Genomic DNA, 13078 nt, shown 5'->3' with positions numbered 1-13078 from the left:
AATTTTACACCCATGTGTATCTGTGCATGGAACTTTGAATAGTCATAAGACGGTGCACTGAAGTCTGGATACACCAAAACCCTCAGTATAATAATGAGAAATAGTTTTATCTTGTGTTTTTAGAGAACAACAAAGGAAGCACCCCACTTTTAAATTTATTATCCAGTATAATTAACTTGTTCCCAAGTTGTAGATAGGCCTTTTGTGTGATGTAAATCTTATCAGATCATCCACTAGTGCTTTGAAGGTGTGTTGTAAGTTCTCAGAAAATTAGTAGCTTAAACAGAGTTTATTTCCTTGAGATCAGAAGTTTTTTTAAAAAAAAAATCAGTCCCAACAAATAGAGTCACATTAGGTGTTAGCAGGACCGATTCTTTCTAAAAGTCTAGCAGAGAATTACTCTTTGCCTGCTCCAGCTCCAGCAGCCAATGCTATTCTTCTACTTGTGGCTGTATCCAACACATTGCCTCTTCTCTGTTGGTCCTTTGCTTCCTTATTGTAGTTGATTAGATCATGTCAAGATATTCAAAATGATCTCCTCATCTCAAGGACCTCAGGGGACATTTTGAAACTCAGCCTGTCACAGAGGGCAATATTTCATTGGTTCTGGGGCTGCAATGCGGGTATCTTTGCCAGACCACCGTTTTGCTTACTAGCAACCGCAATCCATTTTACATTTTATTCCATCCTATTCCAAGTTTTAGTCCTTTCTTTTCACACATTGGATACTTTCATTGTAAGTAACTCAAGAATGATTTCTGAACTGTAAAATAATTTGTTAAATCAGTCCGTCCATTTGTGCTTAATGACCATGGTCCAGTAAGTTTATCGTGTTTGCTGCTTTGCTTCCTCATAACCATCGTCGTAGACAAGAGCTGGATTTATCAACCCCTTAAAATGTTTAAGTGTAGAAAACAGTTATCTTTATGTGCCTGGCATCCATCTTTCTTCTAGCAGCCTCATGCTTATTCAGACCTCTAATTTTAACAGGATTCTTTAGCTGAAAGATTTGAATGCATTTAAGAATGTACTATCGTTAAAGGCCTCCAGAATGAAAGGATAACAGGATTTCAGAGCTGAATAAAAAGTAAAATTAAAAATCCCTCAGAAAGCGTTTATCCTAAGGATGGAATCTTGTGAGTCCCCAAGATGAAAGAAACCCAGTTTTCTAGTCAACAGAGGCTCTGTGTGTGGTCCAAATGAGAGGCAAGATTCAGGCTCACACTGCCTGTATGTCCATCAGGGACATCTTAAGGCCATTTGCTTTTCTTGGTCACAAAACTAAACAGAAAAAAGAACAAGTAGTTTTGCTTCCCTGCGATGGAACGCTCTGTGGTGACGAGTTTCACAAAGGTGAGCTGTGGGGTAGAGGCTAGCAGAATAACTTGTTATTATTTTAACCTTCTCAGAAAGCACTTAGTTCTTAAAAAAATATATATATATATATATATATATATAAAGAGTTGGCTGTTTTTCCATGCTCTTCAGATCTGGAAGGTATTCTGTCTTGTTTTGGTAGGTAGTGGTGGTACTGTGTATGCTAAGAGGTCTTTCTAAGGAGGATGAAAGGATGTGCCTGAGATTGCCGAGTAAAAGGATTCTGGGTAATTCGGTGAGCTGTACGAGTGCGTGCGACTTCGCATACACTACTCTGAGCGATGACTTAGTAGGGTCCAAATGGGGAAAGAGTAATATTGCAGATGAGACAATTCCAGGAATAAAGAAATAGCAAAGGGAAGTTTGTCCTATGCTCTTGATTCCAAGTCACCTAACAAAATACACCTCGGAGAAAGATTCTGATTTAGTTGCTAATTTCACAGAGCCCTTCTTTGCCATGTTCTTACACTTTAAAAACAAGTAACCACTGTGCAGGCACTGATTGGATACTCATGGCGCAGCAGGTGAATCAGCATCAGAGAGAGAAGCTTGTAAATGAGTAATGTGGTTCAGGTGGAGGGCTGAAATCCCACCACAGATGTCCCCTCTTCCTCAACCGCTCACACTAGGGAAAGGTGAGAGGCATTGCAATGACAAGGGCAATCAAGGGTAGAGGCCTAGTAAAAAGTGCACACACTAGTGCAATGGCTTGGAAAACTTGCACTTATGGGAAAAAAAAAAACACTCTGGAATGGAAGTGGAACTTAGTAAGGCTATGAACAATACAGGTTAGACTAACAAAATACTGTTATGGATTTTCCCATGATGGGAAGACACAATTATTTAGATATTCACACACTTGTGTTCTACTTATTGAAGAAGAGCAGTTTGTAAGGAAGAGGTAGAATTCAGAGATTTAGAGGATGGGTTGGAGAACATATGTGTGCCTGTGTGTGTGTGTGTGTGTTCATGCATGTGCATTGAGAGGCCATAGACTGAAGATGGCTGTATCCCTTGCTTAGTCTCTACTTTATACTTTAAGGCAGAATCTCTAACGTGCACCCAGAGTTTGTCGATTTGACTAATTCAGTTAGAGTACTTGCTATGGGAAACCCCTTGTCTCTACCTTCTGTGTGTTGGGATCGCAGATGAGTCACAATGGTCATACCTGACTGGATTTACATGGATGATGGAGATGCAAACTCTGCTCCTCAAGCTTGTGCAGGAAGAATTTTTACCCTGAGACAATCTCCAAGGCTCAATACTTCTTATGAAAATGAAGGCACCAGCTTGGCTCAGAGAGAAGGGCTCTGGGGTTAAGAGCACTTGCTGCCTTTCTAAGGACTCAGTTTTATACCCAGTTCTCATATCCATTCAGGTAGGTCACAGTTCCCTTTAGCTCTTCTCAGAAGATCTGACACTCCCTCTGACCTTTGTGGACACATGGACACATGTTTGTATACTCTCACAGAACTATGTATAAGTTAAAATAAGATAGGTTAAAAATAACAGTCACAGATCCGGTGGGAGGAATAGTGCACACTGTAAGCCTCTGTATTGTCTGAATGTACATAAGTCCTGGTTTAGTGTATTTATCATAAACTTTGAGGATGAAGTCCAAGTAAAAATAGAAAATCCTTAACTGTCTTTTATACACTATTATATATATATATATATATATATATATATATATATATATATATATATCCTTTGTATACATGAGGGAACTATGGATGGATTGAGGAACTCCCTTCCTAGAGAATAGAGATATTCAGGTGGAATTAAAACACGTGGATGAAGGGAAGATGTAATAGTTCCACTCTACCAGAAGCTGTTTGTGAAACATGGAGCCAAAAAACTCTTTATACAGATGAGAGAAGTCAGGACATGCACTCAATCCTGAGTTAGAAGAATACAGGGAAGAAGGCTAATCTTGGGAAAAGCCTGTGCACTTCCTTGGATACAGAACTCGTTTGTACAAGGATAAAACGATAGATAGCAGTCAGCCAAATCAATGATGGTCATGGGAAACAAGGTTCCTGATCTACCAGATGTTGAGGCAGAATAAAAGGGCCAGCACACGGAAGGGATATCACTGATAGGACAATAAATCTGAATGAAGGACCAGCTACATAATAATGTTAATTTCTTGATTTTAAAAATTGCAATAGGCTTATATAAGTGAACGTGCTGCTTTTAGAAATTAATAATGGAAAATTTAGAGGTGGAGTGGCTTACACCTATAACCCTTCTAGTGCATTTCTAGAAAAATACATGTATATAGTTACAGTGTAAAATAGTGGCATTGCTGTGGTGACAGATGTCTAGTGTGTGTGGATGGACTTGTTTCATAAACTTGATGTTATATAACAAATAATGTGTGTGTGTTTTAAAGATCATAAACCTACAAACCTAGACAAGATGAAATTAGTTCTACAATTAAAATATAAAAAGCTACTAGGCAAAAACCAAATGAAACCATAAGGTATTGGAGTTACCATGTTCCACAGCAGAAAGTCAATTAATCTTGTATAAAATTTAAATGTACTTGGAAAGGAAAATTATTTTGAGCCCAGCATTCCTGTAAGTTTTTTGTTTTGTTTTTGAAAGAATAATGTATCCCATTAGCTGCCTTATAGTTCCTGGACAGGCAGGATGGGGAGAGGCACACAGGAGGAGCCAGAAGAGACATACACTGTAGCCAAGTTGTCAGGCCGCAGTCTCTGGCAGAGAAGCTTTTCAGAAACAAGTAGTAAATGTAACCTATAACCTACTGCCTTAGTGCTGGCTGCTTCATGCCCCTTCTTACCACTGCAGCCACTCACATTCAAGTTCAAGAAGGGACTCCCTTCAGAGAGAAGAGAAACTCCTGAGGGCAGAGCAGGGCATAGTTTGTGGATTTAGCTAGATTCCCTTTGACATCCAAACTAGGCTGTGGTGAAGCTCCTCCTCATCCCTTCAAAACAAGTAACAAGTTTCAAGTAACTTAAATAACTATGGCTGGGTGTGGAAAGACAAGCCTTCCATCCCCTGAAGAAAGAAGGGAGATTGTCAGCTGTTCACTGCCTAGAGCTATTCTAGCTTGGGGCTTGGCTGATGAGGGGAAGAATAGGAGATATAATGTTCTCTTTCTGATTTTGTATCAATTCTACTATAGAATTAGGTGCTCACAGGATTGCTAACATCGTAATCACTTCTCCCCTTCCACCTTGTATGAGAGGTTATTTTCCTCTTGCAAAGCCAGAGGATGTCTTCCAGTGGATGAAACACAGCAATATTTGCATTTTAGAATCCTGGTAACTCATGTTAGTGGTACAAAAATCATCATTGGGGTGCCAGAGAACTCAGGAAGAAGAGGGGGAGAGTTTTCAGGAGAGAAGACTCCCTCTGTACCCCACCCAATGTCGGCTACACGGATAGAAAATAGTGGAAGAATGAGACACTATTATGAGAGGATGAGAAAGGAATCTATTAAGTTTCACTTTCTTACGCTTATTTTATTAAATTAAAATGATAGGGGTTGCCAGCCTCCATGGGGGGCCCAGGAACTGCTCCAAGGATTCTGTGAGACACATGGAGGCATTGTGGGGAAACACAGCAGAGGAGCGTGAGCCTTTGAGTGCAAAATGTATCTCTGGAACAAGTGAAAAAAAAAAAAGGCAGGTCTTATGGGAGGATGGTGAACAGAGCAATATGTACCATGTACAGGGAAGAGGAGCAGCAGAAGTATTGACATAGCAGCCAAAGTGTGGGAGTGAGGCTGCAGCGGACAAAGGATCACATCCTTGAAAAGGAGGACCTCCTGTACTTGGGTCACCACCATGTAGCCTCACCCCTCACCTCTTACCCCTCACCCCTCACCACAAGTCAGTGCCACTTCTGGACTCCGGATGCTCCACTGCTGAAGGGAGGAGAGCACAAGACCGCCTTGCTGCCTTACCACACCATCACCGCGAGTCTAAGCAACAGCAAGACATTCGAGATGTAGAAAGATGTAGAAAGGCTTATTTTCTAAATCAAGTCTCCTGGAAAGATTTCTGCGGTCTGTTCTTCCTCCTAAGGCCAGAAGCTATGTTCATGTTGCTGATCTGTGGTGGAAACCATATTATCTGTTGTTCAAGGTCTGAGCTGACTCCCGAGGGCATGTAGATGTAGATCTGTGCTGTCACAGGAATCCATGCTGAAGTCCACCCTCTGTTGTAGAAATCAGCAATCCTTGCCGCTGCCAGAAACCCACGATCTGTGCTGGTGCCGGCTGCCACGGCCAAGGAAGCTTCTTTTGCAGTGCAGCCGATGGCTACAGACATAATTAAGAACGCAAAAAACAAAACAACAGAAACCAGACCAACCCCCACACCCCAAGAACAAAAAGCAAACCAAACAAACAAAAGAGGAAGACTTCTGTGACACCTCTAGCCCACCTCAATTAAAAAAAAAAAAAAAAAGCACAGGGGTGCGGGATAAGGGGATGGGGAGAAACAGTCCATACAGGAAGCTATTGAAGACAGTCCTTAAAATATCTGTGATGATGATGCTGAAGCGTAGCTCTTCACAGTTCATGGCTTCTGGGATCTGGGTGGGGGTGGGGAAAGACTAAGTTATCTTTAAAGAACTGGCCACTCTATGCTCCAGTGAGTTTATGGGCAACGTGAATTGGACGTGGTGGTGTTTGGTTTTTGTTGTAGGCTGTGCACAAGGGTGGGAGGGTTGCTTTGGAGATGAACTGGGCATATCAGAGCAGATGTTGACCAGGCTTGGTAGAGAGTATTGAAAGAACCACCTGAAGTGAAAAGAAACAGAAGGTCTGAGAAAAGACGGGGTGACAGAGGCCAAGTAGGAGAGAGTGTGCCACAGAGGAAGGAGAGATGACTAACTCCATCTTTAAGGAGAAAATGAATGGGGAAACAAGAACTCCATGCAGAGGGAGTATTCTTCATTTCACTTTTTTTTTTTTTTTTTTTTTTTTTTTTTGGCACATGTATCTAAGTGTGCCTGTAGCCATCTCAAGATTAAGGAGAATTGTTTCATATTGTATAGCAAAAGTATAAATTTTGTATTATACACCAAAGAGCATGTTCTAGGTAAACAAATATGCACCTATTATACATATGAATATTTTATTATTCATACTTTAATAATCACATACCTTTTTTCTGTATATTTTGGGGGAAAGGTACATGTTTATAACTTAGTAATACTATCAGATTAGGTACATTTATTACAATTTTTATTTGTATATAATTGTGGCTAGGGTAATAAGCATGGTTGAATTTTAAGAACATTAGTCCAAATGTTGGGGGCACACAACTCAAGACAGCATGCATGCAATTCCAAATAACGCTCACACAATTTTCCTCTTCTTTTATAAGTCTCCAGGAAGCCAGGGTATCTCAGCAACAACTTCACTATATATATAAACTACTCACGGGAAGAATAGGGGAAAACATACTTTTCTTAAGTTGTTAAGCATTCTGAATCCTCCCTAAATTAATTTGCTGTTGAAGTAATTGGCATTTCTACATATGTATTTTGCTTGAATGTGTGCATGCATTCTTGAACACAGGAAATCAGTTTGCATTGTTCATCTTATTTCTAGCTATGAACTGATCCAGATGATGGGAGCTGCCTGCAGAGCTGATGTTAGGAGCCCTTGAAAGACTTTTGTCCCCTTCTGTAGTCCTTACCTGCACTAACTCTCCTAAATTCCCTCTGCTCTATGATTACTAGACTTAAGGTTTTCCATCTAAGTGCCCATTATACAGTGGGCACAGAGACTTAATTTTCAAATAGCAAGTTATGTGAAAATGTAAAATTTGGAAACCAGTACAACCTGATATTAGAGTACTGTATTTTTTAGAGGAAATTGTTAGCTCTTGCTGTTAATCCTTGTTGGTTGTTTGGGGAAATATACTCATTTGATGAGCTACTGTAGCTTTTTTTGCAATTGATTCTCTAATTTCTTCTCTTTTCAATCCCACACACCTCCATGTGCATAAACTTGAAGTAGAAACTGCACCCTCATCTCCTTCATGTTCTGTCCTTTCACATGCAGATAGTAGGAACCTACACAGAAAAGAAGGAGGCTGAAAAAATTATCCCTGCCACAAAGAGTGTGTTGCAGAAGAGGAAATATATAAAGAAAAAGGAATGGGACACCCAGTATGTTTGTATCACAAAAATGTCGGCTAATATGAAGCATAGCCAGGGAGGTAGAGATGGTCTTTCTTCCAGATTGTGTGCAGGACACAATGGTGTGTGGGAGGAGGAAGCACTAGGAAAAGGCTTTGCCACAGTCAAAATGCTTCATCCATAAGACAGACGATGAACAGAAAGAGAAGGAGAAGATCCAGGGAGCCCTTGTAGCCAGCTGATGCTAAGTTTCTGAAGACTGCTTTAAGACAAACACTACTCACTGGAGGCCTGGCTTTGAGGAGCTGGAAAGAACACTTGGTACACTTGGCACATTCATTACCTTGAGACACTAATCCATTATGCCAATCACTGCACATTTCAGAGATAAACAACACTGGAAAACCAACATCAAGTAGTGTATGAGCAAAAGGGATTCTAGGCATCATTGGGGGATTGTCCACTCAGAGATAAACAGGAGGATATTTGATTTAGTAAAAATATTTAACTCTATAAAATCAAAATATGTTTGAACAAGGTTAGAAATTTTTATCTTCAAAAGATAATCATATATAGAAAAGTTCCATACAAACCTTGCTTTCATTTTTAATGTGGTAGCTACAGATTAGGTAACACAATATTCTTTCCAAATGCTGAGTAACTCATTCACACATTCGGTAGCTATCAAGCCAAATATATCAAGTAGCATTCAAATATACAAAATCAAAGTTAATTATGTAAAGTAGAATTCTATTTAAAGGAAAACAATTTAAGCGAGTAGTATTAAAATTTGAATGGGATTCCACCTGTGAGGATCCATGCATTGTGGAGAGATAGATGCTGCCATACTGACTCTCCCCGCATAGCACATCACCTGAGAATGAAGGCTGAAGTCCCCGATAGGAAGCAATGTGATGGCTCTATGTCCAGAAATTACTTGAGTGGGCGGGTGTTAAACTGCTTATTAATATGCGATGGGAGCAGAAAATAATGTTCTTACACTAATTCAACTTTTTTATAAGCAAAATATTAGGATATAATTATGTAAATTTGAAATTTACATATTGGAAACAAATAGCAAATGCAGCCTTTCCCTCTGGCATGAGGTAGGCTTAAGACATTAACATTTAAATGTATGAATTTTAATGATGTCTCTAAACAATGTTTTTTCCTGGTGTTTATTCAGGAACTTCAGCACAATAGAACATCTATAAGTCTGAAGCTCTTTCTCCTGATGAGGTTATATCTTGCGAAGCTATAGGGAAAAGGATTAAAGACTGTTAACACAGGTCCATATGTCAGCTTCCGATGTAATAAACAGGCATGACCAAACCAGCTCCCCAAATCACCAATGCTGAATCTTAGAAAGCCCAAATCTTCCAAACCTTCTAATAAAATCTGAGAACTGTTGTGAAGAAGATGTGTTTACGAGTTTATATTACATATAGTTAGCCTCAGAAGGGTTGAAATTCAATGTTTCTGCATCCCTTTCTGATCCTTAATCAACAGCCTAGGTCTGTTTCCATACTAACTTTTCTGATCTTACACCTTAAGACAATATTAGGCAACTTTCCAATCATCTGACGCCAAATTCTTTGAAAATGATGAAATCAGACCAAAGTAAAGAATAATTAAATAATGTAATCTATATTGCATGAATCTAAAAAAAATTATTCTTATTTTCTTGCTTTGCCACTGTTTCTCATCCAAATGAATGGAAAGTGGTGATGTGGTGAATGCAGGCAGGGATGCAGGAGGGAATTCAGTCAGGGATGCAGGAGGGGATGCAGGTAGGAATACAGGAGGGGATACAGGCAGGGATGCAGGTAGAGATGCAGGCAGGGATGCAGGTAGAGATGCAGGTAGAGATGCAGGCAGGGATGCAGGTAGAGATGCAGGCAGGGATGCAGGAGGGGTTGCAGGTAGGGATGCAGGTAGAGATGCAGGCAGGGATGCAGGAGGAAGCTCCTCTGTTGCTTTTGGTCCTTGTGTTGCCTCAGTCTCAGCCCTTCACAGGAGCTTTGAGCTTTATGAAGCTGTTCTCATTTCAAGTGTGAGGAAACTGACTGAGGGGTTAAATGACTGTCCAAGCTGCAGGGAATAGATACTGAAGGGTGCGGGGGTCTAATCTAGGTCTTTTCCGACTCTAATTTCCGTCTAATATCTTCCCCTCCGCCTGCACAGCACCATGCTTTAGAAGTGCCATTGCTTCTGCATAGCTTAACATTCGTTCCTCCCACAGCTACAAGAGTCTACTAGAACGTTTTTATGGTTGAATTTGCCATGCTAATTTAGAGTGATGTTTTTCTCTTAATTTTTCATGGACTTCCATAACTGGAACATAAGTGATACGGGCATCTGTGCTGAGGCAGATAAGTGTAGATCCTGAGTGTGACACTGAGCATGCGTGCACGCACTCACGCACGCAGTTTCCATGCTGGACCATTTATTCTTACACTTTCAGTAATGCTCACTATTTCAAATATTAATAAAATGTGGACCCTTGAGTTCATCCTCTCTTTCTGTTTCTTGATGAATTGAGCTGAAGCAGTGACTCTGTGATATCGGGGCTAACTGGGTGAATTTCATTTTTCCTTATATATTGAAGTTATGACTTGGCCCACGTTGCAGGAGTTAGGCACTTATACAGACAGGTTGAGATTCTGTTTTCTCCCTGCTTGTGGTTGTAGTGTTGTGTAGCTTGTAGTTATTAAAAAAAAAAAAAAAAACCCAAACAATCTACGCTATGGCTAGCGAGGCATCGTCCACGGTGGTCTCCCCACCCCATAGGGATCCCCAAGCAGCGGTCCGCCCTGGTTCCAGTGGTTTAGCAGGGTTAGCTGCTGCCAAACTGCTCACACTTCCCAAGCCATGCCGCCCCCTGTGGCTGGCCTGCCGAAACTGGCCATTGACTCTAATCCTGTTAGCCCCACAAAATGAAAACTCTACAGTCTTATAATTTACCAGCCAGATTTATAACAGATCTTTAATCCCCCAAATGCCCACACAAAACCTCAAAACTCGATAAAAGCTGCACACCTAGATTGGACAGATGTGCCCTATATTACCCAATCGTCTATCTGTGAAATCCCCAGTTACTTATGGATCCTAGGACCACGCACGTGGTTCTGACTCATCATCCTGTCCTTCAGGTACCTTCTTGTTCTCCCTGGTCTTCATCTCCATCTCTCTTATCTCTCTGTCCCCTCTCTAAAACTTTCAGCTCCTCCTTATTTTCCGCTGCCCAACCACAGGCTCTAGCCTTATCTGACTAATTAAGATTTCACCTGACTACACCTAAATGTGGATACTCTTGAGGGAACAGAACATACAAATGATCCACAGCGTTGTTGTTTTCCAAAAGCACCATCTCTCAAGGTGCTGAGCGTTTAAAATGCTTCTGTTGGATATTGGCTTTACTTTGTCTCTTTGGGTAGGTTCTGCCGACCTTTTCATTGTCTACACATAATAAAGTTAGAACAGTTTGTTGAAACAAGTAACATCAGTCAACTCCAATGTCAGCGCTCTGGCTTCGTTCCATGACCTCCTAGTTGGTGATCCTCTCTTACTACTTAGTGCTAATTATGATTTAAGTCATGTGGAGAATATTCAAAAATCAGATATGATTAATATAAAAAGACTCATATCTGCCCTGGACGAATTTTACGAAGTCCCTTTATTCAAATCTCCTACCTTTACTTTGGTCTGAAATAATATTTTTTTGTAGGTTTTTATCTTTATTATAATTAGGACATTGTGCTGCATAGCCACATTTGCTCTAAGAATGACTTGAATAATTCACTACGCTGTCATCTCCTCCATAGGGCAAGGCTTTGCCCTTGTTAAGGTGTTCATGGAGCATTATCGAATTCCACCTTGGCTTGGTGCAGACTCTGTTGTTAGCAGCACTTAGATGAAGGAACAGAAGGCTTGCTCTCTAAATTTTCAGCACACTGGGAAGACTAAATTCAGTATTTCAGATTAAGATTTTAAATTACTCAAGGAGACTAGAATCCTTCAGCAAAATAAATGGAACAGAATTTAAAATAGAAACAGGAGAATTGTGAATTTAAATATAAAAGATGAATTGTAGGTGTGAGACATTAGATGCTATGTGGGAAAGCATGTGGGGGATTCAGTTCAGTTATTCAGGATCCAGCAAAGACACGGTGGATGAATGACCCTTCCATTTTAGTTACATTCCCAAGCATTGCTGTGCATGGGGCTGAGCCTTTCCTTGGCAATCTTACACGCTGCCTGCAGAAGACAAATTACAGACTACGTGTGGTAAATCCTTAAGCCTCGCTTAATACTTACAATATAGAAGAAATTAATGAAAAGGATCTCTTTAGGGATATTCTTTTTGGGGGCCTTTAAATAAGAAACAGAATGAAATAAAGAATTGCATGTTGTATATTGTTGTCTTTGAACACTCTCTCTTAAATTCTACTTCTTTCAGCCATAGTTTTAACAGTCTTAGTCAATTTATGTTAGCATTTTCTGGCATCTAATTTGCCAATGTTTTATATCATTGGAGAAAGTAGTCTTAATGTTTTATATTTCATTAATAGGTTGCTACAGATATTCGACATAAATGCTTTCTTGCAATCTTTTATGTTGATTTCTTTTGTTTTTATTAACTTGAAAATTTTATATGTGAGTCTTTTGGGCTGGCGTGACTTCCGTTCCCTCCTACCCTCTTTAATTCCTCTTGTGACTCCCTAACCAGCCGCCTTGAATCCCTAACCTCCTTTACACACACATGCATGCAAGTACACGCCCACAAACACACACATGCATGCAAGTACACGCCCACAAACACACGCATGCATGAGTTTGGATTCCATTGCTGTGCAAGCATTTAGATAACAAAATGAAATCTGGGAAGGGAAGGGTGTATTTCAGATTGTAGGTTTCAGTCCATCACAAGAAGATAAAAACCTGAAGCAGAAATCGTAGAGGGAAGCTGCTTTATTGTTACTCCCTGGCTCATATACCTTTATTTTATAGTCCAGGTCTTCTTGCCTAGGAATGGTACCACCCACAGCAGGCTGAAACCTCCTACATCAATTAGCAACCAAGAATATGCCCTACTGACTGGCTCACAGGCTGATCTGATAGGGGCAATTCCTTTTGTCTTCTCAGGTTAGTCAAATTGATAACTAAGACTAACCGTTGTGAGTGCGTGTTTGCGAGTACTCATATCTAATAAGTCTAATAATATTCTTATTTGCATATATTTATGGATGACAATTTAGGATTAGGATCTCATCTCTAAAATCAAAACAAAAGATAAACAAACAAAAAACCAAACAACAACAACAAAGCAAAGCAAAAGAAACACAATACAACCAAACCTGGGTTCCCCTTCATCACAGTCATTCATTATCTATAGCTCTTCACCTAGAGTAGGGCCTCATGAAGACCTCCCTCCCATGCTCCTGTGGGCTTCACAGGTTTTGTGTAAGGAACTTATTTTGGGAGTTCATGGATGCAGGATTCCTCGCTGTCCAGAAGGGGCTGTACTGGTCCTCAGACTCTTAAACCTTGGTACTTCCTCTTCCATGATGCT

The sequence above is a fragment of the Mus musculus genome, chromosome 3 (genome assembly GCF_000001635.26).
Source record: "Mus musculus strain C57BL/6J chromosome 3, GRCm38.p6 C57BL/6J".
NCBI classification, from domain to species: Eukaryota; Metazoa; Chordata; class Mammalia; order Rodentia; family Muridae; genus Mus; species Mus musculus.
The sequence above is the reverse complement of the archived record's forward strand: the minus strand, read 5'-3'. Positions refer to the sequence as shown.